At 33.7% G+C, this 20,710-nt stretch overlaps 1 long non-coding RNA gene across 1 annotated transcript; it reads left to right on the plus strand.

Moving 5' to 3' along the window:
- Positions 1 to 4,981: 4,981 nt before the first annotated feature.
- LOC126876575 (uncharacterized) lies at positions 4,982 to 18,116 on the plus strand. The gene is made up of 3 exons (XR_007694332.1): positions 4,982 to 5,024; positions 17,263 to 17,394; positions 17,990 to 18,116. It is a non-coding gene; the product is annotated as an uncharacterized LOC126876575 (long non-coding RNA).
- Positions 18,117 to 20,710: the final 2,594 nt, after the last annotated feature.

Below are 20,710 nucleotides of genomic sequence, written 5' to 3' on the forward strand. Positions count from 1 at the left end.
TTTATACTTATTTAAATAGTTTAACATGAGCAAATGCATCGTACGTCAGATATACCATTTTTAATAAATTGTCGCCTTTACAACTCGAGTTACCTCTGAACGAGTCGCATGATTGATCAATAAGCCATGAGTAATTATGCAAATTCAGTTTTTTTTTTATCTATTTATTTGAATATTATAACAAAGACTTTACATTGAATATTTTATTAAAATTGTAAGTTTTTCATAAACGCTTCAAAAGCCACAGTCTATTGATCAACTCCTCTATCCTTTCTCTTTCTCCTCACTAAAATAGATAAATTCCTAATGTAGTTTGTGGATAATATTTTTTTTTTTTTTTTCTAAAGCAAATCACATTTATCATCTGATATATTTTTTGAAATAATTTCTGTCTGTACATTTTCTTCTTTTCCCTTACTCCTCTTTCTCTTTCTAATGAATTCTTTTTATTCCGTAAAATAGTTTTTGTATATTCAATTTTGTTAAGTGCAATCCTTATTTCTGATAACTTACTTTTATTAGATAATTCTTGTGAATCTTCTACTACATCTTCCATATCATTTCGAGTGCGGCTTCTACCTTCAGTAAATTTAATATCTTGAACCGTATCATTAATTTCAATAGCTCTTTCGGTATCAAGTAAATCGCACTTATTATTGAATATACCTTTTGAATTGACTTCTGTCTCTGTAGTTTCTTCTTTTGTATCTTCTTCGAGTTTTCTTTGTTCTTCTAATCCACCCTTCTCATTTTGTAGGATCTTCCTTGTATCTTCATCTTTTTTAACTTCGACTTTATCCGATCTCCTAGGTCTGCCTCTATGTTTCGCTTCATCAGTTGCTATTACACCCGTTACTGCATTATCATTTTCTACAGATTTATACCTATTGCTATCACTAGCTGTGTTCGTTAAAAGAACTTCCCTTCGTTGACGAGTATCAGTTGTTTCGTTTTCACTATCTGAAATTGATTTTTGTTTAACACCTCTTTTTTCTTCTTTGGCAAATTTATTTTCTACATTTTCCGATGCCTTTTGTTTATTAATTATTTCAGACTTGTCTTCGATTAATTTCGTCTTTAAAGCGCTTCGCAAAATTTTATTTGTGTTTGATTGTCTGGTTTGATTATAAACAATTTCTTCAAATTTTGGCGAAGTAGCAGGCTTTGCAGCGACATTATAACGACTGCTCCGTTTACTACTATCTAACATAGATGGAGATGGATTCTTGTCATCTTTATTCTCTAAAGACTTCTCTTGTGTATTAGCATCTAAATTTCTCGACATAAGATCTGCTGAAGTTTTTGATTCTGTAGTGTCACACGCATTTTTCGCTGTCATCATTTGGTCTTCTTCTATAAGCAAATGTTCATTATTGTAAGCATTATCTCTTGCTTTTTGTATGGATTCTAATGATATATTTTGTTCAACGTTGTCTATTGATTTTGTATCATTTTCAGCAGTTGATTTACTAACTGCTTCTAATTCCTTCGTTTCAATTTGGTTTTCTTTATTTGTATCGCCGTCCAAAATATTTCTCATTGAAATATTATCCTTCTTGTTATGATCTTTTTCTGCTTCTCCTAAACTTTTACTTTTTTTGTCAAACCATTCTTGTAAATTTTGAGTATCTTGTGACGAAGATGGTGACAAATCATTATACAATACTGCAATATCTTCTTTCCTTCGTTTCACAGACTCTTTCTGGTATTCTGTTGAGCTATTGACATCAAACATTAAGTCTGTTTTAATGAAAATATAATCCTGTGAAGCGGTGTCAATTGATACTTTCTTTTCATAAGAATTTTCTACATTAGACTGCAATTCTTTTGAAAATTCTTTCAAAACCATTTCTTCATTTCCTACAGTAACGTCTGTTTTCTCCAAGCTTTTGTTCAAATTATTAGAAACTAAACTACCCTGATAACTCCGACTAGTCGCTGCTTTAATAGTCTCCTTTAACAGTTTTCTTAACTTGATTTCGTTCTACTTCTGCATAGCGTCTAGTATGGCCCGAATACTTGGATCCACACCAGTAGCCATAGGGCTAACAGAAGATGTGTCTTCTGATTTTTTGCTCATAGTGGTTATTGTACTGTTGTTGGAGTCTGTACTAGCGAAGCTACTGCGACGAGTACGATAATATTTAAAAGAATCCAGTTCTTTACCTGAATATTCTTCTTTTCGTGACCAGTTTCAGTTTTGGTGATGACCGTAGTCCGCTTTTCGTAGAAGTCGTTTTCACGTAAAGTGAGCTGATCTGCAGAAGTCCGCTGATCCCTCAATCGTCAATGATGCACGTATGCCGAAATGCGTAATTTCGTTTTCTTGAAGTTGATGGATCCTGGCACGGATCGCCAAAATGTCACGTAAAGTTGGTACTTGGGTTGCGAGAGAAAAGAAAGCTGAGTCGTAGCCCAACTATTAATTTTCTTTTATCGAACTTTATTATGACTTTGGCACTTACAGTAGAATAACGTTGAACAGAGAAAGGGGTGTTGTACAAGAACAGCAACTAGAACGAGAACTCCCCGGGCTGGGTGAAGTCTCGGCTTATATACACCCTGGCTTGGGGATGTTGGGGGGTTTGGTGTGGATTCCAAGGAGTCCGAAAGTCGGGGTTGGGGCCTTATCTCTGATGGGGACTAAGATGCGTCGCGGCGTTGGCGTCCGACAGTCGGGAGTCGATGTCTTTTCTCTGAGAGGTAATTGGTGTCACAGGGTCAACGGGACGAACTCTCCATCTAACAAAGGCATTAAGTAATCCTATAGCTCTCCTTAAAAGAAAGATTTGTAGCGGCACATGGCAGTAAACATTCCAACGGTTTCTGTCCCGTAGCTCGCCACACGCAGATCCTATTCTCCGGGCAGGATGTTTACCAGATGTCGACGCGTCTCCACAGTACGCGATCGGCTAGCCCGAGGACCGTCATAAACACTAATATCTAGTTACCTAAAATCCTTCAACAGATACACAGTCTTTGTCCCAGTTACGGGAAGACAGGAGAGACCTATTTTTCCACAAACGACGTCTCCCACTAGCAACCCTCCCTCAAGGGCGGCTAGCATCCTTTTCTAACTACCGATATGGAGATTGGCCAATTAGCAGCAACGTCAATTTCCCTTACTTTCCGAACGTAGGATGTCCCCGACGAATCCGATGATTTCGTGTCCTTAGACATACCCCTTCATATTTTTCCTCTGGGGTATCACCGGGTCGGAAAGTCTCTCTCTCTCTTGCGGTCTCATCGACAAAAAAGGATTAACTCCTTACGGTCAGCGAATATTAACACAGAATCCGACTTAGATTTTTTGCGAGTGCGTACGACTACCGTCCCGTTGTCCGCGGATTCGTTATTGAACCTAGGATCATTGTCATTAGTCTCTCGAATATCTAATAACCACGGTTACTTGTCCGGTTCTATGGTAATCGTATTTGCACTAGTCAATGTCTTCTCTATTGCATAACGACAACGTGTAACCCAAACGAAGATTCGTTTCACGCCCCTAACCCTAATTCTAATGTAAACCCGACGTATATATATATATAAATAAATAAGTAATTATAAATTAATATTACCTATTATTAATAATAATTTAATTATATATCTCAAGATAATAAAATATTTATAATTTATATTAATTTTTATATATAAATAATTAATTATATATAATACATTTTTTTCAATTTAAAGTTAAAATATTTATATTTATATTTTAATTTTTTTATAAAATTAAATGTATGTATAAAGATTTTAAAATTAATATATTTAAAATTAATAATTATATATTAATATATACTTATATACAAGATAATTCAATTTTTATCAATTTTATTAAAAAATTTTATTTTATTACGTTAAATATTTATAAATTATTTTAATTTAATTATCTAATTAAATTATTATTAATTAATTATAATAGCAATATTTATAATAGTATTGTTAATTTTTTATTTTTATATTTTAAAATATATATATAATGTACGTATCCATTATGTATTTCCAATGTACGTACAGCAGATACTCACAGGAAAAACCAACGAGACTAATAATAAAATCAATGAATTAGAAAAAAAGAGCTATAGACAAATATCTTATAATATACCGTGGCATAATCTGCAATTTATTATAAAATAATTGATCCGAGCAGTATCAATTATAAAAGAAGATGGCTGAATATGATAGACACTGTCGAATACTAATCAAATATAATCATTTAGTTAATCTTTAAGATTTAAGTTAAGATACATCTTTGAGGAATCAATAAGTGTTTCGCTAATAGCCTAATAGATCTTTTGATAGATCAAACGAAGAAATACCTAACCGCGATTACAGCCAATTGGTACATATTATTCGATACATAATTAATATTTGTATCACGTACAGCGATGCAAGTGGTATTGAAGAAAATAGCCATTTTATGTTACAACTATAACGAGTAAATTTACTCGTTTACCTTGAGAGGAATTAAAAAGGTACCTGACTTTTAAATAAGCATTAAATAAGAAATTTAAATATCGCAGACGGTGATGTAGGTGTTATTCAAGAAAAGAGAACATTTTATTTTGTAATTAGCACGAGTAAATGAACGAATATCGATAATATAATATAATGATTAATATGAATTTTATCTGGCTGATTATTTAAATACCATAACATATTTCACAGTAACGTCATCGACTGCCGTTAGGCTCTTTTCCCTTTTTGTTCAAACTAATTGATAGTCGAAAACTAGTATCAAGGAGGTGTGAATTTAGTCTTAGTTTGTAGAAACTATTAAAATGATAAAAATGGATACCGTATTAAATCGTCGAAGGCGCCAATTTACGATAAAAATTAAGAAATTGTTCAATTTGATTTTGTTATAATGGAAAACCCGTCCTTTGCTATGTCAAGAGATCGTTAACGTTTGATTGACATCTCGACACCTTGTCAAGATATATAAGGAACGCGGAAGTCGCGCGCGAGCTCTTTCGTGTCTGAAATTCCGGACAGTGAACATCCAAGAAGAATTTAAATATAAGGTAAATAAAAAAAAATATCAAATAACAACATTGTAACTAGTAATTTATAACGTCTAAGCCATTAATTTACAATACTTGAGAAATTAATTTATAATATTTAAGCTATTAATTTATAACATTTAAGTTATTAATTTACAACATCTAAGCCATTAATTTACAACATTTGAACTGTTATTTTATACATTTAAGTTATTAATTTATAACATTTAGGCTATTAATTTACAACATCTTAGCCATTAATTTACAATATTTGAACTATTATTTTATACATTTAAGCCATTAATTTATAACATTTAAACTATTAATTTATAACATTTAAGCCATTAATTTATAACATTTAAGCTATTAACTTTCAACATCTAAGCCAATAATGTACAACATTTAAACTGTTATTTTATACATTTAAACTATTAATTTATAACATTTAAGCTATTCATTTATACCTTCTAAGCCATTAATATATAACATTTAAGCCATTAATCTAAAACAATTACATCATTAATTCTTAACAGTTATACCAATAATTTATAACAACATTTTCCCATTAATTCAATGTAATTATGCTCTTAATTTATAACAGTTGTACCCTTAATCGTAAGTAACTCTACATTCATTGATTTTAATCAATGCCATAAATTCGTAGTGAGTGAATTAAAGATTTATTTTGCTTTATTTTATTAACGAAATCTATCAAGTCTTTGAAGTGCTATTTCATTTCCATATAGCATTATATTTTAACTCTGAATACAGTATTCGATTTCCAATTTCACTATTTCGTATAAAATCTGTGGTAACACAGAGTGTCGATGTATGTGTCACGTAAAATAACAGAATAAAAAAGGAATTTGAGGTAAAAAATAAAAAAAGAAAACTTTATTTTTTTTCTAACATCAATACACTTTACAATCTACTTCCGAACTCTAGGCGTGACTTTCTAAGACTGACTCTTATGATTTTACTTTCGATCGGATCCGATTACTTTCTTTTGTCATTCCTCAACATCCCCACCGTCCATGCATTTGCTAGGCGTCCGCGATCGTTGCCACGTGCTCTTTCTTCTAGAACCTTCGGTGGAAGGACCGTTGGGATGTTGATGGTTCATTAGGCACTTCAGCGATATACATTGTCGCCGAGTGCTTTATCTCTATCGTCAGTCCGTCGGATTTGAAGTATGCTGGTCGTGACATATGTAACGATATATGGTATAACGTTATAACGTATTACTTTACATGATATAACTTTATAACGTATTACGTTATATGTTATAACGTTATAACGTTATAACGTTATAACGTAATACGTTATATGGTATGACGGTATAACGTATTATGTTATATGGTATGACGTTATAACTTATTACGTTATATGGGATGACGTTATAACGTATTACGTTATATGGGACGACCTGTTTCTGTCTGGAGATTGATTCCTAATACAACGTGTGTCCCATTATATCAGCATCTCTAAAGTACAATTCTATGTGATTTCTAGGGAGAACAATACAACCGATCCACACCTTCGTCAGGCAAAACGTTTATCCCGTGACCGTGGCTACGTTCGGCGACCAGTTGTCACCTCGAACCCACTTTCGCTTTCACAAATGTCAAACAATTACAAATGACAATTGCTTAATTACAGTTATGATAAAATCTAGGCTAAAGCATTAGAAGGCTTCCTCAAAATTGCAAAGGGAAGGCTCCGGTTTTCCTTTCATCTCCGACATATATAATAACCTGTTAATAGCAGCGTTCTCTTCAAGTTAACTACCCTTATTATCCCAAAAGAAATAAGGGATTGAACGATTCGTGGCGTCGATTAGTCAATCGTAACGGGAATTTACGACTCCCGTTGGCGCACTTCCTCGAGATCGCGTCTCCCCACGAACGTGCGAATTTACATATTTAACAATATATATATGGCGGGTTAATGTTGAAATTTTGGGTGTTTGGGCGTTAATTTTAGTTTCTTTACATTTTTCCCCTTTAGAAATACCTGCACTTTATCATTTATGGAAGTTTTGTTAACAGAAACGAAAAATTTAGAAAAGATATGTATAATCAAGGAATCTCAGGATAGCACACTTAGACTGCAGATTTTTCTGTATGCAAAAGTAAGTCAAAGGAAGAGGATGAAGTTTTCTTGTATAAGGCTTTGTTTCTGCTTGAGCTAGCTTACAATGAAATACGTTCAGTGTGACAGAGTATCTACAACTATTTCAAACTTTAGTTTTAAATACAAAAAGTTTACGCGCAAAAATAAGCTGAAGAAAAGAAAAATGTTTTTTTTCTTGTTTAACGTCTTATCCTGTCTGGCGGTATGGAATTATTCTGGAAAAGCCTGTATATGTACAGAGTATATAAAAAATACATTTATTTGACCGGACCACCCTAATTCTACAACTCTGGATGATACAGTTTTACAAACGTCTACTCATCGCGAGGACCAACTTGACAACTTTTCAAAATAAGCTATGAGTCGCAATTGAACCGTTTTTTGGAGAAATGACGTTGAAATTTCATTGGGTCTTACATCGAGATTATTCGCAACAAGTTTATATTTCGCAGTCAGGTAGAAAGTAAGCAATGTGACATCAACGAGAAAACAAGTTTTCGTTAGCAGGTGGGATAGCCCGTGATAAACATAATGGAGCAATCAGCGTGATTTCACATTATTACAGAATTATCTACTGCGTGAAAAAAGACTTTCAAACAAAGATTCTGATTTTATTAGCTTTCTTTTAGAATAAATAGAAAATAAAATTTGTAAATAACAATTAACCTCATTATTTTAAATAATATATGTAAACTTGTTGAAATTGCAAATAATTTATTTCTGTCTTTTAACATTTAAACAATTATTTAAATGAAAATTTATTTAATAGTGCCCAGTATTGCGCGCAACACATTTTTGGAACAACGAACAATTCGATAGTCGGTAATAGAGATAGATGGCAAAATAATTGGATTTATTGATAAAATGAGGATTAAATTGATTAAAAAAAGTAAATTGATTAAAATGTATACAAATCCTACATATACAAGAATAATATCTTGCACATCATGGTATCCAAATATACTTTCCCAGTAAAGTTTCATTTGATCCTCGTGCTAAGTAGCATACGGTGCCAGCAAACGTCAATTTTTACAAAATTTTGCATGAATCAATCGATCCAGAGGCTCCGATCCTCCGAAATCACGCTAGTGGACACTTATACGCCCTGACACTTTTTATACATGCTGTACATAAAAATATACGTATCGAAACTGTTGTTATTTCTATACTCAGAGGTAAGATCAGAGTAGTTATTATTTTATTGAATGGATAAATCTATTACACCGTTCTGAGCCAAAAAAAAGCCTTTATTGCACACGCTTACAAAAACTAGGGATAAAAACAAAAAAGCATCTTAAGCCTATCGATTAAATCTATCGATTGTAACTAGCATCATCCTCTAGTTACTATTTCTTATCACTAACGCATCTGCATATGGATGGCGAGCACGAACTCACGTTGTCATTTTCAACAGAAACTTTGATACAAAGTACGCAGATTTGTGTATAAATACATTACGGTTGAAAAATTGTTGAATATTTACTACTGTGTATCTGTTATACTTGATCGTTAACACCTGTTTTTTTCGCCTGCCTAACTTACTATCCTCAAAACATTATCAGATTATACATTTTGTTCGGCTGATAAAATGGAATTTCTTGGAATTTAGAGCTCCCTTTACATTCACTTGTTATTGTACGAGTATTTTGCTCGTTCACCAGCCGTTCACTCATTTTATTTTGCAATCGTGACAATTTGATGCTGCTTCTCCACTCTGTATAACGTGTTACCTACAAACACCAATATGTATATAATCTGATGCATTAATTACTATACGATACACCATGAGGACGTTAAAACACGCAAAACGAAACAGATAAACAGTATCTGCTAAAATTATAGCTATAATATATAATATAATATATAATATAATATAATATAATATATTTTTGTTACAGTCGACTTCTCCAAAAGTCAAAAGCTTGTCTTGTTATTGGCACGTACCGTAAACACTCGACTAATTGCGTATTTCTTAAAGCTATATTTTCCCCCTTTACAACTTTTTTACGAGATTAGTTTGAAATCAGCCCAATTGATAAACCATTTCAATTTTCAATCTCTATATTCAAAATTTATTATAATCAATTCTATTTTAGTTTTTGCTATCAAAGGAACATAAATTGGAAGTTGAAACAAAAAACATGGGTTCTAATTAAATATTACTATCTGCTTCTATTCTTAATCGTTACGAATTATTTATACATTATTACCAATTATCAATTGTTTATTATACATTGCTCGTTGCATTCACCCTATTACCCCTACACTTCCGTATCATCAACCATATTGCTATCTTCGAATAATTTTCCTCAAACGCAAAATCTCCCACATACCTAACCTTTTAATTTCAAAGCTAATTAATTCAGGGACATCTTCGATCTTTAACAAGCGTGTATCCTACCAATGATTAGCAGCTACTCTTCATTAATTCATTAATTCATTGATTCAATCTGTAACGTTTCGAGTATGTACATCGCATGTCGTATCATTGTATCGGTATTGTATCTGTTGATTCGAAAGATAGCTGGTTACTCAGGTGGCTAAATTGATCTCGCCATAGACGAAACTTATTTGTGTATCCATCTATGTATATATAAAAGATATACACAAGCAAACAGATAAGGCAATCGAGAATCAATGGATTCAATAGCCGGTAAATATTTACAAAAAAAGGAGATACCGCCGATTTTGACATTTTTTAAATATTTTGTTAATGTTATCAGTTTGAGTAAGATCTTATTCGAGGATTGCCGTTCATTAAAAAGTTAATATCAAAAAAGTTCAATGAGTCATTTGCATTTAAGAGAGTGTACTTAGTCAGATTCTTAGTAAACACTTATCCAACAGCCGATCGTTTAGTAATTTTCGATTCGATTATTCGTGTTCGTTTTTTCGTGTTCGATAACGTTTTGTAGAAGAAAATTCGATTCAATGTTTGTAATATGTCGTGTATACAATTTTAATAATTACATTCGATAATTGCACAAAAATCGGGACTGAAACGTTACAATTATGGAGACTCTATTCCTCAAAATTGACAACGCGAATGAAAGAGAAAGAGAGCCTCGTTAAAGGCTGGCGATAAGTTGAAAGATTCTTATTTGCGATTTTTGATCAATGAAATTTTTGCTAATATGTTTCTTGCGTTTTACTGGTTAAAATGACACCAAACACGATAAAATTTGGAACATATTTGCTTACTTAATAATTGATAATTAAATATTATTCATATTATATCATGTTTGATCTTATTTTAGTCGGGGAAATCCTACAAATGCGTTAGTGGAAATTTAATTTTAAAAAGCCTAAAATAAGGCAATTTTCAGTTTTGAATGATTACTCGGATACATTGTCTCAACGATAACTGATAATATTGGATCATGTTACACTGCTTGATCGCAATGGACCGCCAAATTTCCGCGATACCTCAGGGAAATCTGTCCTTCTCAAAGTGGACACGACGGCTGTGTAACTACGTAGAGGACTTTTTCGTGCAATTATCGAATGTTTGTACTAATCGTTTAATTTCTTGTTCCAAAATTCTTATTCTTTATATTAGACGAATAATTCAAATATCTCACTGTGAAGTACCTGTGTTATTATTGATTGGTGTTTTATAATTATATTAAACAACGAATACTGAATAACGAAGTATTTTTCGGTTAAGGATTTCTTTCGTTATTCATAATTAATAATTATTATACATAGCAATTTCGACAAAGTAACGAAGATGTAGAGTCGAATTCGAGTACGATAAGTAGTCACAGAAAATTTATCTTTTCTCCAATTGATTGCGTCTCCTAGTTTAATGGTGTTTTATAAACGGGCCGCTTATCTTGAAAATGGTAAATCCATTTTCCTTTGTTTCGGAATATTGAAACATTACGTTCTGGACACACATTACGATTGGACTATTTTACTACGTTTTATGACCTTGAGTGACCTTAAATGACCGCGATATTTAAATCCGTCTTCAAAAGAGCAACAATGGGACAAATAGGTATTCAAAACTACACGGCTACACTTAAAAAAAAACGAAGCCTATTAAAGTGTTCTTTAAAACTCGTAAACGCGTCCATCTGAGAAAAACTTTTTCCATCGCGCAATAGCCTCCTCGAAACCAAACAACTTTTGTTTCAAACATTTCCCTGCGTCTCAAAAAATTGAAAGAATTATTCAGGTGGTTTGCTGTTGAAGACTCAGCCTGTATATCACCAAAATTCCATGTAGTTCTGATTGTTAGGCAAACTGATATTGTAATCTAACACGAGTCAACCTTATCAAGGGGCGAGAGGGAGGGGGTGTCAATAGACTAAACACAGAAGTATTCGCCTCTATATGTACCTCTATTCGCTATTTTGAACATGAACAGAAAGATAACAGTACGGAGTGGGTGAGAAAAGCATTAAGAATTTTGATCCAGCATTTTTTAATCTCTTTATTGCGACATGAAAACTACGGAAAAAGTAATTTAAAAAAGCGACCAGATATCAATGACCTACGAAAAAGATAAAATTCATCCGGACAGAAAGAAGGAAGAAAACTATTTAACGTTTCATCAGAGAAAAAGAATCGAGGAAAAGGCTTGGTTATTGATCTTGTGAGACAGGAACGTCATAAATGCTAGTATAGGTAATCTTGCAGAAATTGTTAAGAATCTTTATCGTAGTTTGGTATGAAAAATATCGAATAATTTGGATTTCGAATCACATACAAAATAAGATGCAGGGGAGAGTCGCACAGTACCTTGTGCTAGAGTTGGTAAAAATGAAAATTTACAAAGTGACTTTATAGCACAAATGGAACTTGATAAAAGTAGGAAAATTAATTTTATGAAATTCAATAATACGAATTGACGAATTGACAATGTGCAAGAATAGTAATGTCGGAATTTGTAGGAAACGAAAAATTGTCGTCCAGTACCGATCAATTATTTAATTATTTGATCTTTTGCTCTAAATGGTTAATAATGTTTTAAAAAGTCCTCTAGATGTCAGTATACATATTCTTATTCAAATTTGATTTTTATGTATATCGTATGGAAAACACTTAATATTTTCTTGATCTGCGCATTCGACGTGTGCCCAGACTTCACATTCGTCGTTTTTGAAACATTGAAAGCTTCAGTGACCTGTCTTTGGGCCATTTTATTTTTGAAGAGTAGCTTCGAAGCCCCATTCATGTTCTCTTCTGACCATTTCTCTCTTTTCTGTTTTGGTCTTTCAGACATTTTTCTATGGAAAAGGTAGAAGAAAAATTAAACGGACACCTTCTAAGTTAGTCTCAGTTGCCAAAATATTGAACTTACAGGTAAAAGAAATTCGGTCTATGACTAAATCATCGGTATTGGACGACAAATACGTTGAACAAATACGTTTTAGATTATAATGTATATAATATACAAAGGAAATTATAAAAGTGGGGCAAATAACTGGTAATTACACTTAATAAATTAGATATAGTATACATTAAAAAACATTTTACTTACCTGAAAAACAACATGTCAACTCTAGAAAATAATTTTTAATTTTCGAGATATCAATGTATATGTTTGACATATCAGATCAATATGGCTCCGAAATATGTTACACGGAATTGTTCATTTTCATTTGTTTGTTCCAATAAAAGCGTGAAATCTGGTGAAAAATCCTATGTATTTAGAAATTAACAGAAATGTTAAGTGAGCTGTTATTTTGCCCGCATTGTATTTCTTACATGTAATGCCTGTTACACGTTTTATCTTTAAAATAGTAAACTCATTATTTACTCGAGATTTATTCCTAGCGCACAAATATTTTTCAATAGAGCGATGCAAAGTTTTACTGTATCTCGGATCATCACAAGTTAATCAAAATCTTGAGGATTCGATTTCACCTGCTCAAAGTGACTTTTGCAGGCAAAAGAAATTGTTCCTCGGATACTTTAATATTTTTTACTAAATTTCATCAAAAATAGAATTTTATTTGCTAATAGAAGATAACTATGTTTTGGTACTCCTACAGAACAATATCACGACATTCGCTAAAATTACAAATATTGTACAGTATATTCACTACAAGGCTAATTGAAATAGCTTGTAATCCAACATATAAGAATGCTACTTGCAAAGTATCTTTGCTAGTAACTGTTTAAAGTAGAGAGATATTCCTAAAAAATCATATATTTTATACATATATGTACGTAGTATATACAGTGGATATAACTATCTTTCTGAATTTATAAAATAACAGTATATAATAATAAATAATAATAATAATAAAAAATAATATAATAATAAATAAAAATAACATAATAATAATAAATTTATAGAATAACAATATTCTAATATTTATATTTTTCCTTGTTGCAATTTTGTAAACCGTCAAAGCGTTTACAACAGAAATTCCCAGAAGGAATTGAATGCCAAGTTTTCTGTACCATTTGATTCCTTTTCTAATTGTGGTGGCATAAGAAACCATTTGATCGGAATAATCTATACCACACTTTCCTTCGTTATATTCGACAACAGCTAGCGGTTTTAATGTAGCGAACAAGCGAAACGAAAGATCATTCTTGAGACCATCACTTGAGCGATTCGCATTACTAAAATATCGATAGGAGCACCTAGCAGAGAACGCTTAGTACTGCTGTACGCGTGGCCTGACGCAGATTTTTTTGAAAACACGCGTGGCAGTCAATGTGTTAATAAACTATTAAACTACATGTCGTGAAGAAGTATCCCCTTTATGAACATTTATTAATAGCTCTAGAGTTGATAATATTAGCTTGAGGAAGTTCTGTATGTACGTGTAATTGATAGTACTCGCGTACACCTGTGCGTGTAAAACGTTTCAAGTTAATAAAGAGAACATGATACACGTGGAATAGGTATGAATAAAAATTACAAGAAGCCGGAGAATATTCTAAAACATATGCCATGATAAAATATAAATTGTAAAGAGTTATAGATCATGTTATTATATATTAAAATTATGCTTAACAAGCAGATATTAGCGTAAATATGACGCTGCGTTAATTAAATCCAACAATATTTAGAAAAGAACAAATTGAACAATACCTAGAAATAATTTAGAAAAACACTGTTAGATCAATTTCAAATTGGGTTTTCTTTACTCGATGTCAAACTTAACTCTTATTCGTCTTTTGCATAAACTCTTTTCGTGATATGAAACTTTAGAGTTGACATGCTGCTGATATTAATTGCACACGCAGAATAAGATTTTCCAAATTGAACCGAAACGATTTAGACAGAAAAATGTAATACTTTCAATACTCATAACAATTATTTATGCATTCCGCATATAAACCTACCGAATATTTATTACTTACTTTTAGCTCAAAAATATTTGATATACTACTACCAAGCAAATATTAGATTGAAGAGGAAATCATACATGAAAGATGTCACTTTTTTTTAATAAAAAGTTCGTTCTCATCAAAGTTTCTGGCAATTTATTACATACCTGTGTACAAAGTGGATTACTTTGTAACACAACTGGAAAGTAACTTTCTTTAGTAATGATTTACGTAATAAATTACGCAAAAAGTAGAAAGAAGATTATATTTTAAATCATATTCTAAGAATAACTGTATTTTAAATGTGATTTCAAAAGAATTTTGAATTTAAAAATTCGTCAAAAGTACATACGTACTTACTACTTCGACACGATCTAGGCTAATTATGTGTACTAATGTTTATACATCTTGATAGTAGCTGTATTCAAAGAGCGCGTCGAATCTTTTTATAGTATTTGCCTTTTGATGTATTAAAAGTATTGTAGTAACTGATGGTTTCTTAGAGTAAGGACAAGTGATGATGGTAGAGTTCAAAGTTTAGTGTATTTTAATAAGTGATATTCAATAACAAAAGGACCGACTACAATATCGTCGCACGCCGACTCACACTCCGTATCCGCTCAACTCGCACTCTGCTTCTCGACTGACTCTCTGGCCGTTGTAGCACTCTATTGTCTTTTGCTAGGCCCACCGCACACGTGTTCTGCAGACGCTCGTAGCCAGGGTCACGTAGGTCTTTTCGGCAAGGCTATTTACTTGAAGGACCCGGTAATGCATTGATGGAGCCGACAGCGCCTCGGCTCTCGCGACATTGTCTGTAGTTAGCTCGACGTTTCTTGGGCCCTTCTCCCCGATACTACAGTATCATTAGAGATATTCTTCTTATTATCGCAAATATGTATTGTTCTGCTCATTGCATCGACAAGTGAACGGATTTTAAGCTTCCTATTCTTTTACATTTTCAATATTTCCAGTTATTTGTTTTCAGTAGAAAAAATATTAATTCCTGCCACTTTTGAGAGGAATTGTTTAGAAGTGTATCCTGTTTATCTCGAATCGCTCAAATATATCGGGGAAAAAATGAATGACACAAAAATCGAATGACATCGAAAGGGATATACTATTATATTCGTGTGTATTTACTTTGCGTGTATTGTCTTAACATGAAATCTCTTGCGTGTTAAAATATTTCAATGGATATCTCCATTTTTTGTTACATAATCACGCAGCTGACGTTCAGACATCTCTAAAATACTAGAAACTTGCGTCTTTCGCACCATCCGCTATCGTAATAGAAACTTTCAAATTCGACAGAGCAATACAAAGCACGTGTCACGTAAAATAACAAAATAAAAAAGGAATTTGAGGTAAAAAAATAAAAAAAGAAAACTTTATTTTTTTTCTAACATCAATACACTTTACAATCTACTTCCGAACTCTAGGCGTGACTTTCTAAGACTGACTCTTATGATTTTACTTTCGATCGGATCCGATTACTTTCTTTTGTCATCCCTCAACATCCCCACCGTCCATGCATTTGCTAGGCGTCCGCGATCGTTGCCACGTGCTCTTTCTTCTAGAACCTTCGGTGGAAGGACCGTTGGGATGTTGATGGTTCATTAGGCACATCAGCGATATACATTGTCGCCGAGTGCCGCCACATCTTTATCTCTATCGTCAGTCCGTCGGATTTGAAGTATGCCGGTCGTGACACACGCGAAAAGTGACTGACCAAAAAAGAACTGAATGTTTTGACGACATTAAGAAACTGCAGCCTTGTATTTCAGCAATATCATACCAGCAATAACAAATTTTGAGAAATATCTTTATGTTCTATTCCTGTGGCATACTTTGGATAACGCTAATCCCGGCGACACACTAAATTTTGAAATCCATACGACTGATTCTACAGAAGCGGGGATTCTACAGCAGCGATTTCGCTTGCACAGTTGTTCATTTAATTTGTGAATTGTAAGAAACCTCAAGTATGTCAGAGGACATAGTGATATTGCTACAAAAGCGACTAGACAAATAGAGAGCTACATGTGATTTTATCGTATATTTTTAACCCTTTCGCTTCGGCAATCCAGTCCGCCGAAGTACTGTCACTGAACGGAAACGCGCGCCAGAAATACGCACAGTGTGCGTGGCTACTGTATATACGTTTTCCTAAGTCTTAAATAATAATAATTCTTGTAAGAACCGTATACGAAATATCGTTTCACTGTCAATGGATTTAGTAGATTTTTTAGCATGAAACAATATACGATTTTGATGTTGTTTCAACAAGGAGTAACTTAAAGAAGTGATTAATCCAATATGTCAATAAAATCAAGGGAAAATGTTCTGTCGATAACGAAAAAATATATTAATGACCACAGATAGCATTTGTATATGCATCATTTTTGTCAAATTTTGTCTTCAAAACACAACTTTTTAATATTCCTATTTTATCTACTTTTGATAAAATACATTAAACACATTTCAATACTAAACTAAAGATCTTTAAACTTAAAAATGACTTTTGCTTATTTCCATGTCACAAACAATTGGCTTTAATAATTATCGATCAATACTCTCTTATTCGTAAGCACATCAGCATATTCGATCCATGCAAATTCACGTAAAATGTTACTACTTCCTGCCTTTCGTTACATGTATCTTAATAAATTGTATCTTATTAAATCTTAATAAATATGAGTCTTAATAAAAAGAAGTTACTTTTTACGTAGACCAAACCTAGTTCTATTATTAAGCGCGTAAGCAGATAAGATGAAGATCAAATAGAGGCAAAGCTAAAAAATAACGACTATATATTTTCATGTTTCAGCGTTGAAAACTTATGTGGGTGAAACGCTAGAATTGACTGGAGTTCTTCGACAAGAAATGGGCACTTGTCTTTGCATAGACAGCAACAATGTGCCTCCGACAGTCAGCAAACGTTACTCTGTACAAGTTCACTGTATGTATTATTAAGCGCTTATCATAGAGTTATTATATTATACAAGGTGAATCAGAACAGGTGGAAAATATGGCAGAGGTTGATTCTGAATACTGAAATAAGAAAAAAATTTTATATAACATAATATGCCTAATATGACCATACGTTCCGCTTATAGCTTATTTTGCGATGCTAAACATTACACAGATGAACGATTTCTTGGAAAATAGATAAATCGTGCTGGCCTTATTTCCGGACCAATACGCTCTTCGGATCCGAATCCGTTCGATTATTAAATACGGGGACGTTTAAAATCTCTTACTTATAAAACGTTAGTTGACGTGACGATCAAAATTTTCGACAAATTCGTGTAAGCTGTTCGAACAAGATGGACGATCTATGACGCGACGCATTCGCGTTTCCGTAGAAACTGGAACTGGTCGATTCGAGTAATTTCTCTAAAGATAGGTAAGAAAGTACTGCGACACAAAGCAAGCGTCTACTCGAAAACGTTTATACGAAATTTTCTTCTCATTTTAATGCGCTGAATCAGCCCCTGCTTGCCTGGAAGCCGTACTTTCCACATGTCTCGAACTCTATCATACCGATCCACTAGGTAAACAAAATAAAAACCTGCCAAGCACTGTGGCGGCACGGGCCACGGAACTTTTCAACGGCTCCGGATGCAAAGCGCGACGCCGCCAAAGCGCAACACCGACGTGCCCAATGTACCATCGATATCTTCACACTCCTTCCGCCGAATTCTCGGAAGAGCATACACGTGCCAGCACATCTAATGAATGCACGCTAGTGGGGGATATCGATGGGCTACGAAGGGAAGAATCTGCGCGATCCGAAACAAAAGCACAGGCAGTCTGTCTTACGCCATTAAATGTGAAACTCCTCGGTACTATTTGCATAGCAACGCGTCGAATGATCTCTCGGTGTCTATCGTTATTTGTTAGTTGTTACCAGTTGTCTGTTAAATGTAATTGTTAATTGTTAATTGTTAACTCTGATTGTTGATTAGTTCTAAATAAACTATTGTTCGTTAAAAACACCAAGAGTAGTTCCTTACGCACCTATCACCATACCACCTCAGCACGAACGCCGTATAGATTGTTTTCACCTGTTCGATTCGTGCTAGATTTGACTAAAATACTCATGCGAAGTTATTGAAAATATAAAATCCGAATTAACATCCAGTTTTCAACAACCTGTCTAAAGATACCGCTCACAAACAAGCTATCATTTCTTGAAACAAATATATAAGATTTATTTACGTTATCAATTTTGTCGTGTGTCGAAATACAGCCCACTCAAAACATTCTATGGACCAAACGAAAAAATTGTTGACATTGATTGTCAACAAGTCCTACAAACTAGGATCTTTCATATTTCTTTCGCTTTTGATAATTAGACACAACCTCCCGCTAGCCGATGAGTCATTCTGCTATATTTGGCTTATCCTTTGTTATTATACAAATTACTGCCATTGTTCACGGCTGATCTACTAATTCGTTTGGTGACTAGACACTACGTTACATATTTTAATCAAATAAACTCATAATTGTATCGATAAAATACTTCCTATCAGTACAATATATGATCTAAAATTTAAACATCCTGCTTCAGGGCGACATATCCAGTGAATTAACGGCGCCTGAACAATCCCTTAAAACGGGTAAATCTATAACTTTATTATCTAATTTCAACCTAATATCCACAAACTGATCAACATAATTTCACTATGCCCAAAAAGAATCGCCTTGCAAATGATATCGATATTTACGACATTTCTTTGCTATATTAATATAGTATTATTTGTTATAGATCCAGACCACCGACCTGGACCAGGGCTATCAAAATTCGCCTTCGTCATGGCCAATAACCAATATAATATTAACTACGATAGAAACTGTCATTGTTAATTTAACACTAGCTATCGCTGCTATAATACGAATAGCCTGTATACATATTAAATAAACTGTAATAAATAACTTATTATTTTTAAATACACCCTATCTTATTTATCTACACCTTCCTTTGTCTTACGTCCACCTTGACCTACGCATTGTCACGTAAAATTCGTGATAAAAAAGGATTTTTGCAATCCACTAGCGATAAAAAGTTCGCGTACAAGGTAAATAGCGGGCAAAAGAACGGTATAAAGCATAGAGTGTAGAGTATAGTAGCATCGCAGAAAAAGAAAAATCAACAGCTTGGTCGGTCATTGAGCAGCAACAGATCGAGCAACGATACAAATGATCATGGAAGTGCGTTTCTGCTTCCCGGTCTGTTCGAACTATGACGATTTGTCTTTCTGATCTTTCCGACTCGACCGTTGCATCGTTCACTCGACCATCGACCATAAATTGTTTCGAATTTTCTAGAGAACGGACACTTGAAACTACGTGCTTGCGGTACATTCGATAGCCAGGACAGAGGGATCCTTCGTGAGCCTGTTTTCGTCCTGCGAGACGAGCAAATTATTAGAAATTTCCTGATGCAATTGTACGCGGTTTTATGCAACTTTGATTATACACGTGAACGATATTTGGCACAGAGGAGTAACATTTTCGGGGTAACATTTGCGCACTAATAGGTTCCCACATAGCTAAAATAAAGCAAAAGTTGCGCGAAATTAACGGATGACAATTGAGAAATTTCTTGGATGATCTACGTTTATTACGAAATGGTTGGATGCGAAAATCGATATCTGGTAGCATCTAAGTTGTCCGAGAGAGTTTCACGATAAAGGAACAGATCTCTGCCGATATTCTCTATCCGACTATCGTAGCAGATTTGCGTACTTTTGCAAGGTTCTCCAAATTAATACAAATTTCTAACTACCGTAACATCGAGATATTATACATCGTAAGGCAAAGTTAAGGAGAGTGGCGATGACCTCGGAAACGCGAAAAATATCTCAGAAGATAGAATTTTGGTGGCGGGAAGGACAAATGTTCGTGATGGTTTTCCCAATAGCGATTCTGATTCTCCCTTGACGTGTCTGCTCGGCGCCACTTCCGGCATCGTGACAACCACCGTAAGCCCTAGGACGCCCTTACAGCCTCCTTTACATCGCATATGCCCTTCTCGCTGTTGATGAAAATCCAATTTGTGAAATTAGACGTTTGCTCGCTTTGAGACAAAGTAAACCGCGTTTCTCACAGGTGTTCGGCAGATGGCGATGATGAGATATAGTGCAACAAAGTGAAATTTTACGCGCGTAAATCTAACAGGATTATAATGTAACAGAAGCACAACAAAGAGGAAACTTGTGATGAAAAAGGAAGAATATATTACCAACGAAACTCTTTTGCTCCATTTTCTT

The sequence above is a fragment of the Bombus huntii genome, unplaced genomic scaffold (genome assembly GCF_024542735.1).
Source record: "Bombus huntii isolate Logan2020A unplaced genomic scaffold, iyBomHunt1.1 ctg00000083.1, whole genome shotgun sequence".
Lineage (NCBI taxonomy): Eukaryota > Metazoa > Arthropoda > Insecta > Hymenoptera > Apidae > Bombus > Bombus huntii.